The sequence below is a fragment of the Myotis brandtii genome, unplaced genomic scaffold (genome assembly GCF_000412655.1).
Source record: "Myotis brandtii unplaced genomic scaffold, ASM41265v1 scaffold639, whole genome shotgun sequence".
In the NCBI taxonomy this organism is placed as follows: Eukaryota; Metazoa; Chordata; class Mammalia; order Chiroptera; family Vespertilionidae; genus Myotis; species Myotis brandtii.
The window spans coordinates 497,781-516,996 of NW_005370452.1; the positions used below are offsets into that span (position 1 = coordinate 497,781).

Sequence of the window (19,216 nt, forward strand, 5' to 3'; positions counted from 1 at the left end):
GTCGCGCCTGCGCACTGGGGCCTGCGCGCTGCAGGGAATGAATTGCGGAGCCGCTCCGCCGGTTTGGCTCGGGCGGGGTCCCTGGCGTGAAGGTGAAGGTGGAAGTCGCTGTTGATGTACCAGCTTGGGAGCCACACACCCGGGTACATTGTTTGGAATCGTTAAAGAGGGCGCCTCCAGTGGGAAATTTCTGCGAGTTCTGAAGCGGTGACGTCCCAGGGACAGTTGCTGAGCGAGGTAGAGGCAGTTTAAGGAGCAGGTGGCAAGCATTTATTTTACCCATATAGTCATTGAAGGTTGCATGTCAGTAATGCAGACTACACATGTGAAATTATCTTTCAGTGTTTAGATAGTGTTAACGTAAAAGACATTCAAGCCTATAAAGAATTTTTGTGAGTTTATTTCAGCCATACAGTTGCCGGGAAGCGGAATCTCAATGTGTTGGGAGAATGCTCTGGAGTCTGGCAGTTTTTCACCTTGTTTCAGATATTACAACCAAAAGAGGAGACTTAAGAGGGTTACATGAAATCCATTGGTGATAGATTAGGGAGACCTGTAGCCTGATAATGGAGTCGGGGAAGCCTCTGGGATTGGATGAAAAGTAAAATGATAGACACATACTTCTTAGGTGGGTACAGGATAGTTAATAGTCAACAACTAATATGATAACAATAACAATGAAGGAATTTATGGCACCCATCCTGGCGCCCAGGGCATCCGGTTGTGCCCTGAGGGGTCTGGAAAAAGGGAAGTTACAACTTACCCAGACATTTCAGTATATTATCGTACATGCAAAAAGACAGTAGGCTCAGTTAAGGTAAAGATTGACTATCCACCATAACTACTTTTAAAGTTTTAGAGGGAAGGTAGGGGAGGGTGGGGGCAAGAGGGAGAGATCAGCCAAAGGACTTGTATGCATGCATATAAGCATGACCAAAGGACACAGACACCAGGGGGGTGAGGGCATGAGTGGGGGTGGGGGTGGGGAGGCAATGGGGGCATAAAGACACATATTTAATACCTTAATCAATAAAGAAAAAATAATAAAAAATAAAGGGTAATGGGGGAATAAGTACACATATGTAATACCTTAATCAATAAAGAAAAAATATGCCACTAAAAAGGCTTTGATGACAAATACAAAATAAAGGTCTTCAAATGTTAAAAAAAAGATCCATGAAGAAACCCCAAAACAATCTTAAAGAATGAAAACATAACCTTCAGAAATGTCTTCACTGCATATCTGCTTCTATACTTACTGTTCATGAACTGTTGCTATGAATAAGGGTGGAATTCATGTAATATAACTGCTCAATGTGTCAACTATTGTTTGCTAGGTGATAATTCTTTTACCACTTCTCTGTATTTGCACTATTTGTGAAAACATCATTCACTTAGATATTAGACCTTTATTTGTATGGAACCCTTCATTTGCATGTTAGAACTTGTTGCTAGGATTCTTTTATCATTGACCTGTAACAAAGTAGTACATGTCTCAAAAAAAAAAATATATAGAAAAGACAAAAAAATAAATAAAATAAAGTTTTAATTTCAGATCATCCTTTGTGGTTACTTTAGGTCTTTGAGTTTGCAAGACTGCCATTCAGGCCTTCCCTGAACTTGTCAGGTTAGCACATGGCCCATTTTTTGTCCACAATATAAAGTAATTGAAATGATGTTTAACCTAATAATGGAGAAAATAAAATGGAGTAAGCATTGCTAAGAGAGTCACTTAAAATGTAGTTGGGAGGCTTTTAGGGAAGAGGGGCCTATGCAGATCTTGCCCTCAGTTCCCTTAGCTGCTATTAACTTGCTAAACTCAGCTCAAGGCTGAGCCATAAACATAACATCCTGGAACAACCGTTGTATAGACACATGAATTTAAAAAACAAAATTCAGCCCTAGCTGGTTTGGCTCAGTGGCTAGCACATTAGCCTTCGGACTGAAGGGTCCCAGGTTCAATTCCAGCCAAGAGCACATGCCCAGATTGCGGGCTTGATCTCCAGCAGGGTGCATGCAGGAGACAGCCAGTCAATGATTCTCTCTCATCGTTGATGTCTCTCTGAAATCAATAAAAAATATATTTTTAAAAAACAAAAACAAAATTCAGCCCTGCCAGTGTGGCTCAGTGCTCAACCATGAACCATGACCCATGAACCAGGAGGTCAGAGCTCAATTCTCAGTCAGGGAACATGCTGGGGATACTGCCTCTATCCCCAGTACAGGGTGTGCAGGAGGCAGCTGATCATGACTCTCTGTGATCATTGATGTTTCTATCTGTTTCTCCCTTTCCCTCCCTCTCTTTGAAATCAATGAAATATTTTTAAAAATTCAATGTAGTAAATGTGAAGATCTGATACTGTTGCAATTAACCTAGTTACTAATAATAGGAAAGGAACAAAGGGAATATAGAGGCATACCCAGTAAAGTTGGGGTGACCTTGGAAAAGTACTTGGCTGTCAGTCACACCTGGGAACAGGTCATTGGCCAGAATGGGCGTGGCCACTGCAAGGGCAAGAAATTTGGGATATTTAATCCTGGGATTCTTGTTGCAGGGGGCGGCGCACTCTCTTGGTTTCTCTGCATTTGGCACATGGCCCACCACCATACAGTGGATTAATGGACTCAACTAGCCTGATGCTGAACTGGAACCCCCTGCAATATGGACTGGAAACTCTGGACACTGGCTTTGTTTCTAGCTCTACTGAAACCCCAGCTACACTTCTAAAGCTGGACTGAGGGAAATGGGCCTTTGGAAACCCAGGGATGTAATTCCATGCAAATATAAATCACTCATCCTCTCATGAAAATCTCAGAAAATTTGTTTTGTCCATATATCATAAAGACTCCAGCCCAGCACTCAACAGGAAAAAGGACACCAATTTCCCTGAGAACAGATTTACTTGATTTTATTAAAACAGTTTATGAGTCTGGCAGCATTCCATCTAGCATCTAGAAGGGAGGGCCCAAGAGTTGTACAAAATGGAAGGATTTTATAGGAAGAAGGGTAGGGCAAGGGAGCTATTAGGGAAAGAAAATAAAGAATTGCTTAGGGGAGCCGCTGATGTAGACAGTTCACTGTCTGCAGTGAGAGTCACCCCTCCCTGGCAGCGCAAACGCAGTTGTGGGCCGCGTGTGAACTGTTCCAAGGAAACTTCACCGAGGGACAGTGAAACTGGAATTTTGCTCCATTTTCACAAATACAAAATATCTCTCCCTGCTTCACCCCACAAGCAACTAAATTGAAAAACCATTCTTAGCTCACAGGACATAACAGTGGGGCTGGATTTGGTCCACAGGTCCAAATAAACTTTTAAATTGTTTTATAACCTCAGATGTGTATTGGTGGACAGTATTATTATGGCATTAATTTTGACCTCATGGAGTCCCTGGCAGGGTCTGGGAAATGCCAGTGGTCCCTGGACTACTCTTGAGAACTGCTGGGGTAGTGGGAAGTCTATTGAATGTAGAAGACCTTAATTAGTTTTTATCAGGGCTTTGCTACCTGTTATTGAATAATATGGTGCTAAATATAATATTATTCACCTCATCACCCTCATCTGTAATAGGAGAAAGTTTAGATGGTCTTGAAGTTCCCTTCTAGTTTAAACCTGTCTACAGTATTTACTATGCTAGGAGCATTTTACATTTTTTTTTTCACTTTATCCTTACATGTAAATGGTATCCTTATTGATATGAAGGAACTGAAGTTCAGAGATGACTTTTTTTTTTTATGTTCCCCTTTATAACATAAGTAGGCTTATGAGACTAGAGTTCTAGACTTAACTAACATGGCTCAGCACTCACATTTCAATACTTTACTTTGAAACTTCCAAGTTATGGAAATTACTGACATCAGATTGGGGACAGTGATATTCCTATCAAGAAATCTTTGTATGTAATTCTGATACATATGGAGAAATTCAGAATGCCCAGCAATGGGAGTTCGTTGTGTATGTGTAAGCCTATTTACAAGATTCAGATTCATATACTAGTAGTTGTTTGGTTTTAACTTTTAAGTACACTCCAGAGCTGTTTGAGTATTTGGTTTTCATCCTATATAATAAAGAGGGAATATGCAAATTGACTGTCACTCCACCACAAAGATGGCTGCACCCACAGCTGAGGCCGAGTTCCCATAACGAGCCTTAAGGAGCAATCAGCAGGGACCTGAGGCTGCGCACCCCCCCACCCCGTGGGGCTTGACAGGGGACCTCAGGCTGCGCCCCCACCCTGGCGCCAGGCCAGGGGACCTCAGACCGTGCCCCCCGCCCGGCAGGGATTGACGGGGGACCTCAGGTCGCGCCTATCACCCGGCGGGGCTTGACGGGGTTGGGGCCGGCTGGTCTGGGTCTCGGCGCAATTTCAAGGTGCACGCCTGTGGGAGGGGACTTGACTCTGGGTCCCGTGGTGTATCCCAGACTCTGACAGGAGGAAGATTTTCATATACATTTTACTAATTTTCTTTCATCTCTGACACTTCTATTATAGAGAAAGGGCAAATAGCAATATTAAAATATTTCCTCTAATTAATCCCCTTTTAATGTGCACAAATTTCATGCACCGGGCCATTAGTATTGTTAATATTAACTAAAAGAGAAGAGATAGAAGTTAGTTCTAGTTCAGTCTCTTATTTTGTGACCTTGGGCTAGTTAGTACATATATTGGAGCACCTCTTCTAAAATATGCCTAACATTAACTGGGCACTGTTATTGTTATTAATGTAAATAGTTGTTGGGTTACAAGTCATACAGTATTGATAAAGAAATAAAAGGATATCAACTGTGTGGCTTAGAGAACAATACAAAGCTCCTTACAGTACAGTGGGGCCTTGACTTACGAGTTTTTTGAGATACCAGCTGTCTCTCGGAGGATTTTTTTGCATTGAGTTGACAGAGTAATTTGAGTTAACGAGCTCCTTAACGAGCTCCTTAACGAGCTCGGTCTCGGAATGAATTAAACTCGTAAGTCAAGGCCCCACTGTATTTTAGTTTTCATTCATTTGTACTTGCGATCAATAGAGATACAGTCTTCTACTGTTACCTGGAACAGATTTACAGTAAATGTTTGGTTGTTCTTTAGAGTTTCCCAACACTTCCCCCCCCAAAAAAAATAATTACCTTACTTTCTAAGAATCTAGGTGTCATAATGAGAACAACACAGATTTGTTTCTTTATTCAAAAACATCAAAACTGCTGTTCTGGAACTGAAACATATTCCTAAAGACAGCTTGAAGACTAAACATACACCCACTGTGAGATTAGTTGTTCCTTTTCATTCGGCACGTGGACAGCACACAAGGTAACAAATATGTACCAGATGAAACAATACAGACTGAAATTTTTTTTGAGGCAAGAAAGTCAGTACCTGTTCCAGTGTCATGAATGAGGCACAGGTGACATGGGTTAGCAACTCAGTTCTGGTGAAGTTTCATTGTACGGACTGGACTCTTTGGTCCACAAAATTATGAATTAACTTTCCTAGTGAGAGCACTTTTGAATAGGAGAAACTGAGTAATTGTTCAGGTGTTGTATTCACATGCCATGATTGTGTTTTTCTTAGTTCTCCTCTTGCATAGAGCTAGATAAATTTTGTACATAAAAAGAACTAGAAAACTTCACTTATGCCACTCAGTAGTCTATATACTCTTGAGAAGTACAAATATTTACCCTTTAGTAAACATTTTTAGGTGCATAATGTGCCAGGCACTTTTCTAGGTCTTGGGAATAAAGCAGTGAACAAATTAGAAAAAGTTTTTATAGAGTTTACAATACATGCTAATGGGGGAAACAGTAACAAATACTCAAATAATGTCATAAGAGGTTATAAGTACTATGAAGAAAAATACAGGTAAGGGATAATGAGGGATTATGCCATTTAAAGATAAGTGATAAGGCCCTAGCTGGTTTGGCTCAGTGGACAGAGCTTCCGCCTGGGGACTGAAGGGTCCAGGTTTGATTCCGGTCAAGGGCACATGCCTGGGTTGCAGGCTCCTCCCCAGTAGGGGGTGTGCAGGAGCAAACAATCAATGATTCTCTCTCATCATTGATGTTTCCATCTCTCCCTTTCTCTCTGAAATCAATAAAAATATATTAAAATCAATAAGTAAAGATAAGTGATAAGGAGAACATTTCTGAAGTGGTGATATTTGAGCAGAGATCTGAATGAAGTGCTATACATGGAGTTCAAGAAAAAATGTTTATTATATGTATCTCATATATTGCACATACAGGGTATCCCAAAAAATGTATACACACTTTAAAAGCAGGTAACTCAATTTTGAAAATGAAATGTATTTTAATAAACACTGCCTTTATAATTATTCAAAGTGTGTGTACACATTTTTTTGGGACACCCTACATACAAAATGACTTGAGACTGATCATGAAGTAACATATTAACCAGCTCAACCCTATAGTATACCTAGGTATTTGAGGCACAGATCAAATAATCAGTGATGAAGCCCATGATTGAATACCCAGCAAACCTCATCTGTCTATCAACCATGCTCATAATTGAATGTTACTAAATTCAGCTTTATTTCCTTCTTGGTGGGGATAAATTATATGCCTTTGCATTGATGGGCATGTGACAAAATAGGAATTTATTTTATGGGAAGGGTACTCCATACAGTTTCTGCAAGAGCAAATAAGTACCAGGATGACAATCACAATTTTTTAAAAAAATGGAGGCCAGCTTTTTTTTTCAACTATATAGTTATTTCAGGATACAGCGTGTTATGGGTTGAATTGTACCCCCTCCCAATTCATATGTTGAAATTCTAACCCCCAGAACCTCAGAATGTAACCTTATTTGGAAATAGGGTTGTTGTAGATTAGTTAGAATGAAGTCACAGTGGAGTAGGATGGGCCCCTAATCCAGTATGATCTTCCAATATGATCTTATAAAAAGAACTAGAGCCCTAACTGGTTTGGCTCAGTGGATAGGGCGTTGGCCTGCGGACTGAAAGGTCCCAGGTTCAATTCCGGTCAAGGGCATGTACCTTGGTTGTGGGCACATCCCCAGTGGGGGGTGTGCAGGAGGCAGCTGATCAATGCTTCTAACTCTATCCCTCTCCCTTCCTCTCTATATAAAAAAAAAAAACAAATAAAAATATATTAAAAAAAAATATATATATACTTAAAAAAAAAAGAACTAGAGGCCGGTGCACGAAATTTGTGCATGGGAGTGTGTATAGGTGTTCCTCAGCCCTGCCTGCCCCCTCTTGTAATCCAATCACAATCCTGGACCCCTTGGGTAGGGTTCCTAGGCCTGGCCGGTGATCAAGGCCTATTGGGGCCTGGCCCCAACCCTGCTGCTGCCACTGCTTACCATCTGTGCCACACTCACCCCTCCCCCCCTCCCTCACCCACTGGTTGCCTCCCTCTGCGGGGGACAGGCGTGCCTGCTTGGCTAGCCTGGGCTTCCCTCTGTGGGGCAATGGCAGAGGGTGGAGGGGGTAAGGGTGAGGTGGGGGTGGGCGCCCCCGACCAATCGCATTGCACCCGCCTTGGCTGGCCTGGTGCCAGTGCGTGTCATAGTGTGGTCATCTGGAAGGTCATCCGGATGGCCATTCTGCTGTTCAGTTGATTTGCATATTACACTTTTATTATTATAGATGCCAAGAGGAGGGACCTGCACACAGAGATGCCACCTGAAGACTGGAGTTATTGCTGCCACAAGCCAAGTAATGCCAGATCTCTAAGTAGCAACTACGAGAGGCATGGAATAGTCTCCCTCATAGCTGCCAGAGGAACCAACTCTGCTGACACCTTGATCCTGGACTTCTAATATATATGCTTTTATTGATTTTAGAGAGAGGGAGAAGGGGAGAGAGATAGAAACATTGATGAAAGGGATCTGATGCCTCCTGCACGCCTCCTAATGAGGATCAGACCCACAACCAGACATGTGCCCTGACTGGGACTCAAACTGAGAGCAGTGCATGGGATGAAGCTCCACTAAATGACACAGGCCAGGGCTCTAATATATTTCTATTGCTTAAGCCACCTAGTTTGTGGTATTTTGTTTCTGCAGCTCTCAAAGGAATACATGGTGAAAAGAACATGGACCTGGATTTTGATCTAATCTTTGCTCCACTGCATAGTACCTTTATGAATTTTAATTAGAATCGTTTCTACTTTTTGTTTTGAGAATTAAACAAGTTACCAAATATGAGTGCCTGACACACAATAGACCCTCAAAGTGATTACTTTTCCTTCTTAGTTTTGTGATACCTCATTATTTACAGTGACTTTTAGGGAACCTTAATTATATCAGAGAAAAGTTACTTCAATTAACAATATCCTGTTTCATCCAAACTGTGGTTGCTGTGTTGCAAAATAAACCCACACATTAGCATGTGAATTAGCTGAAGATACTGTGGTTCATAAAGCTTTTCATCAGTGACCATGCCCAGCAGAAGTCCTTGTGCACATTAGGTGACAAAACTGTCACTTGAAAAATACCAATAAAATATATATATTTTAAAAACTGTCACTTGAATGTTTTCTACAACCTCCAAGAGTGTGAAGGCCTTGGTTCATCTCCCATAATTGTTTCCAGCGATAAGCTTAAGTATTTTATTATACTTAATACAGACATCACTTAAGGGTTTAATTCTACATACTTTTTGGTTATTTGGATCACCAAATATGTTAAATTTGTTTCTTGTCTAAGAATCATATTAGTGCTTCTTGAATTCGAATGCTGAGCTTTAGTTTTTAAAGGAAGGAGCAAGAAAGGTGACCCAGATAGGAGAGCAATGCTTTCATGCTTTTGATTCACTGCGGCGAGCTTTTCACGCCCAGTGGGAGCTGAACTCATCTGCTATGCAGATTTCCCAGCCTGGCTCAAAGCCAGAAAGCCTTTCGCAGTGAGCAGCTGATTTCGTTTCTCCAGCGAGCCAATGGTGAACGGATACTTCAGAAAGGACGCTGGCTGAGTCACCTTCTGCAGATAAGCTGAAATATTAATAGCATCTCCGCCGGGCTCCGAGCAGCAACCAGCCTCACTCGCAACGTCTGCCCGCAGCCGGGCCGCAATTTTTCTTCCGGGACGGGCTGCCCCGGTGAAGCAGTCTGCGGCTTCGCCCTGGGGTAGAGGCATGCTTGTGGGGGCCCGGTCACTCGGCGCTCTCGAAGTTCTCCCTCGGACTTCATTGCCCCCATCCGTTCCCGCGCGTCCCCCCCGCTCCCCGCTGCACGCGTGGCATGGGCAGGTGCGTTGAGGCCTGGAGAGCCGGCTCCCCCATAGCGCCCCTCGGCCCTGCCCTGGGAAGCTCTGCCGACGGGAGAGAGCGCTGCTGGTTTGGAAGTTTCCGTAATTTAGTTGTAAACGGCTGTCAAAATTTTAAGTCCAGTGTGCTGGTCTGCACGTTTGACCTTAGAGGTGCCCCCGAAATAACCCACTTGCGAATAAGCAAATCCCCCAGGTAGTCGCACACCCCAAATCTCCTCTGGGCACCTTCTGCACGCTCCCTTCGCTGTCGAGGCGAGGGCACCCCCGGGTCAACGGCTGGTGAGCCCATCCCTTGGGAATTCCGACGGAGGTGGAGTAACGCAGTGACCGGCACCCCTCATTTCTGTTAGCACTGCCCAGGGAAACAGGAGGGCCGTGGACCCTGGCCACATTTAACAATAGCAATGGCACCTTAGGCAAGGAACTTCCTCAGCCTCCATTCCTAGCCTCGTTTTGTTATTGAGAAGGTTATGTTATAATAGGACCCTGCAAAGACCTCGACTCAGGACGTCTTTGTTAAGTATGCTTCCTTCCTCGCTCTAAACTCGTTATCAGATGTTAAATAGAATTTAAACTAACCCTGACCCATTGTCTGAGGTGAAGACAATAGATACTTTAGCTCCTGGGCCAATAGCCTATTTTCCATGCCGGGTCTGCTGTGAAAGGAAGGAAGTGCTGCTGGGACCAGTGATGCCTGCTGGGAAAAGGTGGGATGTGAATGAAGAGATGAGTAAAAAAAAAAAAGAGTTTGAGGGAAAAAAATGTCACAGATTAACAACAGAAAAAAGAAATTTAAAAGAGGTTAAAACGAGAGGAACCTACAGACTTAGTTTTGGAAGGATGGTTAACTATAGCTGAAGAAATTCGAGGAAGAGGCAGAACCTGAATTTTCTGGAGAATTTAGTGTTAATATTCAATGTACAGCATAGGCACATGAACTCACATCTGAGACTGCACAGACTTTAGAAAGTTACAGAAAAATAAAATCACTTAGTATGGAAAAGCTCCATTTGATGCCAGATTTCAGAGAACTGAACTTCTTCCAGATTTATAATTTACAATAGTTTGAATGTATGGTTGGAAGTTGATCAGTGGGGAAAGATTGCCAGTGTATGGACTGTTTAGTGAAGTGACAAATAAAAGTAGGCAAAGCGCAGAACACCATGTGGCTCATGGAGATGAGTGAGGGGTTAAAAGCTCTCAGTGAAAGACAGAAGGTGAGGGTTTTAAAATTAATTGTGAAGAAGAAGAATGCTAATTTCCTACTGAAGGTACAGTGGCTGAGGTGTGCTATTAGGAGAAAAGCACTGTGAGGTGAAAAGAAGGTTATTACTGAAATTTTTGCACATTGTAAAACCAGTGATAGACACTTGGTAGTGCATTAACCTCACAGTTTATACTTAACAGAATGCTTCAGTTATTGTTCTTGAGAGAGGAAGGAGAAACCCTTTACTGTTTTATTTTTTTGATTTAAATGTCCAAAGATAAAGTCTCTTTTTTTTTCCCCCAAATATATTTTATTGATTTTTTACAGAGAGGAAGGGACAGGGATAGAGAGTTAGAAACATCGATGAGAGAGAAGCATCGATCAGCTGCCTCCTGCACACCCCCCATTGGGGATGTGCCCGCAACCAAGGTACATGCCCTTGACCGGAATCGAACCCGGGACCCTTCAGTCCGCAGGCCGATGCTCTATCCAGTGAGCCAAACCGGCTAGGGCTAAAGTCTCCTTTTTTTCTGTGAGGTCTAAGCCAGGATAGCTTCCACAGGGTTTTGATTTTTTTATTTCTTTTCAAAACACCTTATAAACTGCAAGGTAACTGGTAAGTTGCTGTTAATGATTTTGGAAACTGATATGCTTTATGAAGTTATTAATATGTGTAACACTGGTAAAGAGAATTATATTCACCTTCCTGTATTTTCATGAAGAACATAATTTCTGGAGAAGATTCCATTAAATTAGTTTGGTTTCTTGGCCACTTCTTGTATATGGCACAGTTAAATAGTTTCTAAATGTTTCCATTAAAAAACACTAAGCTATAGTTCAATGGGGGGATCATGTGAATTATTTCATAACATAGATTTAGAAGTGATCCGGTGCACAGATTAGTGCATATTGAAAGGAAATTTATATGAAGGTGGCTGACGGAGCAGGACTGGGCAAAATGGGCTAGACATCCCCTGGAGCCAACCTCCTGTGGTCTCTCTCCAGCGTCTGCGGAGTGAGTGGGGTCCCTCCGGCAGGTGGGGTCCCTCAGCCTGGCCTGCGGGGATCGGGCAAAACCGGCTCTCCAATATTCCCCCAGGGGTCCCAGAGTGGAAGAGGGCACTCTGCAAAGTTGCTGTTGTACAGTGTGTAGAACACAAACACAAGTGGGCAGTAAACCAGATTCAGGGCCAACAGTGTTCCAGCAACAAATAACCGAAGGCTGAAGGTGGAATCGCACAGCCCTGTGAGGAATCGGGCTCCCTGCTCTCTGGTTTTGGGGCGTGTCATCTGAGAGCCGCCACTGCCAAGTCACTTGCAGCTCAGCAGCTCCTTCTTTGAGTGTCTGCCCCCTGGTGGTTAGTACGCATCATAGCGACTGTTTGGATGGTTGGACACTTAGCATATTAGCCTTTTATATATATAGATTATATTCAAATTTGTTTAATTTAATATCAATAGAACCTTTGTTTTCTAAATAAAATCCCACCTATTAAAGATTCTGCCATTGTGAATTTTTCTTTTTTTAAAGTATATTTTTATTGTTTTCAGAGGGAGAGGGGGAGAGAGAGAGAAACATCAATGATGAGAGAGAACCATCGATTGGGTGCCTCCTGCACACCCCTTACTGGGGATTGAGCCTGCAACCAGGGCATATGCTATGATTGTGAATTGAATCATGACCTCCTGGTTCATAGGTCAATGCTCAACCATTGAGTGACACCAGCCAGGCATGAGTTTTTCTTTATCCCTTTATTTCAACCATCTCTAATTTCTATAACTCAAAATTTTCATATCTAAATTACATCAAAAGATTTGTCCTGTCATATTTCAGTCAAAAATAATGTTTCCATATGTCATTTAAGGGATCATCAGTTTTATTTTGTGATGCTTATTTCACCAGTAATCTGAATTATAAACTTTCCTTCTTGCAAGGAAAGTAATATGGCAAAGCATTGGATCTAGAGTCATGATGGGGTCAAAATGCCCAGACCTCTGCCAGATTTTGTAAATACAGTCTAATTACACATGCCTTCTTGTATTTTAGATATTCAACGGCATTGCAAATATAAAACGTTCAATAATTAGTTCTTTATTACTTCTCCAAATCTGCTGTCTCATATCAGTGTTCTGGCCTCCATTTCACCTACCTCTTTCCTCTGAAACTAGGAAACTCTTTGATAACCTCTTTCCTTCCTCACTTGCTCCTCCACTCCCCAAATCTGTTTATCTACTCTCTAATCTTAACTGTCATTATTTTATCGCCTAGACTACTTCAGTAACTTCCTGACTAGCTTCCCCATTCCTAGTCATCTGTTATTTTCGTGTATTTTTCACACAGCAGCCAGACTGATTTTTAAAAAAATATATTTTACTGATTTTTTACAGAGAGGAAGGGAGAGGGTTAGAGAGTTAGAAACATCGATGAGAGAGAAACATTGATCAGCTGCCTCCTGCACACCCCTCACTGGGGACGTGCCCACAGCCAAGGTACACGCCCTTGACCAGACTCGAACCTGGGACCCTTCAGTCCGCAGGCTGACGCTATATCCACTGAGCCAAACTGGTCAGGGCCAGACTGATTTTTAATGCAAATCTAGTGTCAACGGCTTAAAACCTTTAAGTGCCGTCCTTTTTATTTTAGGATAAAATTTTGATGTATAGGACAATCTAAGCCTGTATCTCCAGCCTATCTTGCACCACCATTTTCTCCTTTTTTCACTATGTTGTAGCCACATTACCTATTTTCAGTATCTCTGATAAACCAATCTTATTCCCAGCTCAGGGCATTTGCATGCACTGTTCCTGTCCCTCTCTATTTTCCACATGGTTAATTTTTACTAATTCTTCAGTCTCAATTTAAATGAGTTTCTTAGAATGATCTTCCTAACTTTAGCTAATATTCTGGTCTCATAATATCTATATATTTCTTTCATAGTATGCATCATGATTTATAATTGCTGTAATAAATTATGAGATCTTATGTTTAATATCTGGCTTAAAATCTAACTCTATGCATCTTGAAGGTAGGAACCAAGTTTGTTTTGTTCACTACTGTATTCTAGTACCTAGATGATATACAACAAATATTTGATGAATGACTTTAATGAAATAAGTGCTGTTATTATCCCTGCTTTAAAGATGACAAAACTAAGCCTTAGGAAGGTGGTCAAGTTACTTGACAAAGGTTACTACACAGCTAATCAGTGGTAGATGCATTCATTCATTCATTCACTTGTACATTCGTCAATTGTTTGAGGATGTTTTTGTCAGGCAACATGGTAGGCTCTACAAATACAGTAGTGAACCCAAATAGCCACACTCCAGACCTCATGGTGTTGAAGGTGTAGGGGGGAAGCATTCATTGACTAAGAAAACCACAAATAAGATTTTAGTACAAATGTGGGTAAGGGTCATGAAGCACTAAGACGAGTGGTGGTTAAAGGAAACCTTTTCGAGGAGTTAATATTTAAGCTGGGGCTTTATGGATTTCATTCTGAGTGAAGTGTTTAACTTAACTGAATTATTTACATGCATTCCATTAAATATTTGAAGTGACAAAATGTATACTTCAATTTGTTATTGGTATAATTAGTTAATAATATTAATAAAATAAGTGAGCAAAGGGAGAGTCAGACATTGTTGAGCATATTTAGCTGGGAAGCAGAGGCCTGTTTGTGCTACCAGGAAGCTAACAGCTTTACACCCCAAGGAATCAGAGCATTGTCCCTCCAAGGGAATTAACATCTCTCCCTTCCCCCATCCACTACTGGATTGTTGGTGGGAAAAGCAAGATGGGTGCATGCGCAGTGAAGTCCAGGTGACATAGGGAAGGTGCTGGCCTGTCAGTCTGGCTTGGGGAACAGTGGATTAACTAGTGGGTGGACCCCATCAGAAGTGCGTGAAATCTTGGAAAGTTAAAATCCCCAAAGAGTTCCCTCTTGTTTGTTCTTGTTTCCTGGCTCTTATTCTCTTATTCCTACTTGCTTTGTGACCCACACTTACCTATGCGCTGGCCTGTTCTCTCTCCATGTGACCTTAAGCAACCGCATGGCCATGGGCCATGCAGATACCACACGTGATGGACTGCAGCTGGGAACACAGGCTAAGCTAGCCAGATGCTGAACTGGACTGGACTTGAATATGGAGCAGAAATGCTGGGCAGTGGCCTATTCTGGCCCTGCTGAAGACAAGATTGGACTTTTCCATGGCAGGGTAGACAGAGATGGGACCTTGAAGAGGAACTCCTGTAATTTTACATCATCAATAAAGCTTTCGCCGTAATGGTTTGGCTCAGTGGATAGAGCGTCGGCCTGCGGACTGAAGGGTCCCGGGTTCGATTCCGGTCAAGGGCATGTACCTTGGTTGCGGGCACATTCCCAGTAGGGGGTGTGCAGGAGGCAGCTGATCAATGTTTCTCTCTCATCGATGTTTCTAACTGTCTATCCCTCTTCCTTCCTCTCTGTAAAAAATCAATAAAATATATATTTAAAAAAAAATAAAGCTTTCCACGAAACCCCATCCTTTCATGGGAGCCTCAGGAAATTCTTTTCCTTGCAGCACCCTAAGAACTCTAGTTCCACCGATAATAGGTCCTTTATTAATAAATAGCTAATTATGCTGATAACACATTGACTGATACTTCTAAGGGAAGCAGAATGTTATTCAATGAAGAGCCAAAATTCACGGTGAAATAAGATGTGATGTATTAAAGATTGCTACATTAGTCCTAACCAGTTCGGCTCAGTGGATAGAGCGTCGGCCTGCGGACTTAAAGGTCCCAGGTTTGATTCCGGTCAAGGGCATGTACCTTGGTTGTGGGCACATCCCCAATAGGGGGTGTGCAGGAGGCAGCTGATCGATGTTTCTCATCAATGTTTCTAACTCTCTATCCCTCTCCCTTCCTCTCTGCAAAAAATCAATAAAATATATTAAAGATTGCTACATTAAAAAAATATATTTTTATTGACTTTTAGAGAGAGAGGAAGTGAGAGGGAGAGAGAGAAACATCGATGTGAGAGAGAAACATCGATTGGTTGCCTCCTGCATGAACCCTGCCTTGGGATTAAACCCAAAACCTGGGTTATATACCTTGGCTGGGAATCAAACTGGTGACCTTTTGGTGTACAGGATAATGCTCAACTGAGCCACACGGACCAGGGCTGAGTTACATTTTGTCTACATAATGCTACAGAAAATTTTAACAAATTAATGACTTTCAAAATATTAAACCTAAACATTCAGAATTGATCAATTTGAATGTCTGCCTGTGTTGTGAAGTGAGACTTGTTGCCATTTTACAAGGCCTATACATACAATGTGAGACACAAAAGGTGATCTGGCTTTGAACTAATGGAAGGATGGAGCATATGTACTGTTCCTGTTCCTCCCCTAAGCTAAAAACACTGAACATTAGAGATAAAACAAATATAAGACTAAAAGGTGGAGATAAGGAAGTAGACTGACTGGGTGTATTTGGACCTGAGAAATGACACAGAACTTAGTTCCCTGGATTTTTCTTTTTCTTTTTTTTGCCTACATTTCCCAGACTGAGGCTGGAAAAGCCAACAACCTAGCAACACCAAAGGGTTCAAAGTCCCCAGAAAAAGTCTGCTTTCTAGCTAAAAGACCAGGAGAGGGAGAGCCCACCAGACAGAACACTTTTTAAAAAAATATATTTTATTGATTTTTTTACAGAGAGGAAGGGAGAGGGATAGTTAGAAACATCGATGAGAGAGAAACATCGATCAGCTGCCTCTTGGACTCACCCCACTGGGGATGTGCCCGCAACCAAGGTACATGCCCTTGACTGGAATCGAACCTGGGACCCTTCAGTCCGCAGGCTGACGCTCCATCCACTGAGCCAAACCAGTCAGGGCCAGACAGAACACTTTAAGAGAACTGGAACCTCCACCCCTCACTCTTGGCTGGCAAAAGCCAGATGGGGAAACTAGATTTTTACCCTCAACAATTACATTGAGGTGACACTCTGCTGGGTGGTATCAGAGAAGGCCTGGTGAGTGGGCTGGGAGTCTCATCTGCAGGGTGGTAACAAAGCACATCCACCCCTCTTCCTGCTGGGGTGGCGTCAGAGGAATCTTAATAGTCAGGAATTTCACCACACTCAGTGGTAATGAGGCCATATAAGATGCAGTGACTAGGAACCCCTTGTCTAGCCAGGGTGATATGAGCAAAGGCCACGAGAGAGGCTGAACTCTTACCCAGTAGGGTCAATGGAGTCTGAGTGGGGAGCCCCAGTTTCCTTCCACCTTCAATATGCACCTGGCAGAAACAAGGTAGTGCCCATCTTGCTTCTTGCAGTGCCAGCAGAGAGACCTGCCATAAGACTTAAGTCAGATCTGAAGTCTGATAACATAATACCCAAAATGTTGGGTTTCAATTAAAAATCACATGTCAGCCCTAACCGGGTTGGCTCAGAGAATAGAGCATCGGCCTGCGGTCTTAGGGGTCCCAGGTTCGATTCCGGCGAAGGGCATGTACCTTGGTTGCGGGCACATACCCAGTAGGGAGTGTGCAGGAGGCAGTTGATCGATGTTTCTCTCTCATTGATGTTTCTAACTATCACTGTCCCTTCCTCTCTGTAAAAATTCAATAAAATATATTTTTAAAAAAATCACATGTCACACGAAGAATCAGGAAAATCCTCACTTGAGAATGAGAGGTCACCTGACAGCACGACAGTGATGACAGATGTTAGAATTATTTGACAAGGATATTAAAGCAGTCATAAAAATATTTTAATGATTAATTACAAGCACTTGAAGCAAAAATAGAAAATCTCAGGAAGAAAATACAGGATATAAAGAAAAAACATGGAAATTTCAGAACTGAGAAATAGATCAATGAAACCAGTGGATGGCTCAATAACAGAATGGAAAAGGCAGAGGAAAGATTCAGTGAACTTGAAGACATTAGAAATTACCCAAGCTGAATAACAGAGAGAAAATAGGCTGGAAAAAATAACTTCAGGACCTGTAGGGCTTTAACAAAAGACCTATCTATCATTCTTGTTATCAGAATCCCAGAAAGAGGAGACTCAGTGGGGCTCAAAATATAGTTGAAGAAATACCGGCTGAATGTTGCCTACTTTGTCGAGCCATAAACACAGTTTCAAGAAGCTTAGTGGTACCCAGGCAGAATCACCTAAAAGAAATCCATGCTAAGACAATCATAGTCAAACTTCTGAAAACTAAAGACAAAAAAAGCAGTGAGAGGGAAATATGTCACTTTACCTATAGTAGAAAAACAATTTGAATTACAGTGGTTTCTCATTAGAAACTATGGATGACAGAAGGAAGTGCTTAAGGAAAATAACTGCCAACTCAGAATAATATATTAAGGGAAAACATCCTTCACATGATTTGTGCCCAGCAGGCCTACCCTAAAATAAAAGATAGCGGAAGTTCTTTAAACGGAAAAATGACATAAGGGATGTGGGAACACCAGGAAGGAAGAATTAACAATAGAAAGAACAAACATTGGTAAATTCAATAGACACCCTTTTGCAGTTGAAGCATAACTGTCTGACGTGGTTCTCTTTGTTTGTAGAGGAAATCTTTAAGATGATGATGTTAGAAAGAGGGGTGGGCAGAGGACATAGAGGAGGAAGGTAAGGTTTCTACACTTAACTATGAACTGGTAAAATGTTGATAATCAATAGCCTGGGATATGTTATGAAAATATAATGTAATGCCTACAACAGTCACTAGAAAAAGTTATAACAATGAGATATATTGAAACTATACTATAGATAAATCAAAATTAAATTTAAAAAATATTCAGGTAAGCCCTAGCCGGTTTGGCTCAGTGGGTAGAGTGTTGGCCTGCGGACTAAAGGGTCCCAGGTTCAATTCTGGCTAAGGGCACATGCCCGGGTTGTGGGCTCGATCCCCAGTAGGGGGCATGCAGGAGGCAGCTGATCAGTGATTCTCATCACTGATGTTTCTCTCCTCCCTTCCTCTCTGAAATCAATAAGAATATATATTTTTAAAAAGGGATGAACTTGGAGAGCACAGGTTCCCATGCCTGCTCCTCAGTGCACACATGTTTATTGTGTGTCTATAATGAATGATGTGGTCAAGGTGTGTGTGTGTGTGTGAGATAAATGATGTGTAACATAGTGACTTATTCTTGTAAGCGCATGTGCACAATGAATCGGCATTATTGTCATTATAATGATGACCCTCGATGGTCTCATTGTATAGAAGACGTCTAATCCAGGGCTCTGGCTAGGAGCTCACATTCTGTTTGGGGAGGAAGCGAGAAACTAATAAAATGCCGGCCTGGGTCAGGCGGTCCGGGCGAGGCCGGGCTGGGCCACACTCAGGTGGTGAGGATCCAGGTAGGTGCAGGGCCGCTTCCTCGAGGAGGCTCTCACACAGGATAGTTGTTAGCACATGCAAGGTGGCTCTTCACACTCCCGGAGGCGCAGACATGCAGGAGCCTCGCCCTGGAGGTGGAGGGGCCGAGTCCTTCTGTCATGCCCGCCCCCTGCAGCCCCGCCTGCCCGTGGACGTTTCTCCCTGTACGCACTGAGCCCGCGTGGGCCTGGGGGAGGCGGGACGCAGCCTGGACAAGAGCGCAGCCCCCGGGCTTGGTCTGACCCCTGACCGCTCCTCGGCCCCCAGAAGCGTGTCTGCTCTAAGCTCCCAGGCCACGGGCACCTTCGGGGGCAGGGCCCTGGGGTGAAGCGAGCACAGGGGTCCTTTAGGGACGGGGAGGACAGGGCGCCGGGAGCCGCGGCTCAGC

At 42.7% G+C, this 19,216-nt stretch overlaps 1 protein-coding gene across 1 annotated transcript in view; it reads left to right on the top strand.

Annotated features, from left to right (window-relative positions):
* The first annotated feature begins 13,387 nt into the window (after positions 1-13,387).
* Positions 13,388-19,216, top strand: part of WDR37 (WD repeat domain 37) — a 62,871-nt gene continuing 57,042 nt past the window's right edge. Inside the window, exon 1 of the mRNA XM_014528511.1 lies at positions 13,388-13,473. The gene's annotated coding sequence lies outside the window, so the exon portion shown is untranslated. The remainder of the gene's footprint in view (positions 13,474-19,216) is intronic.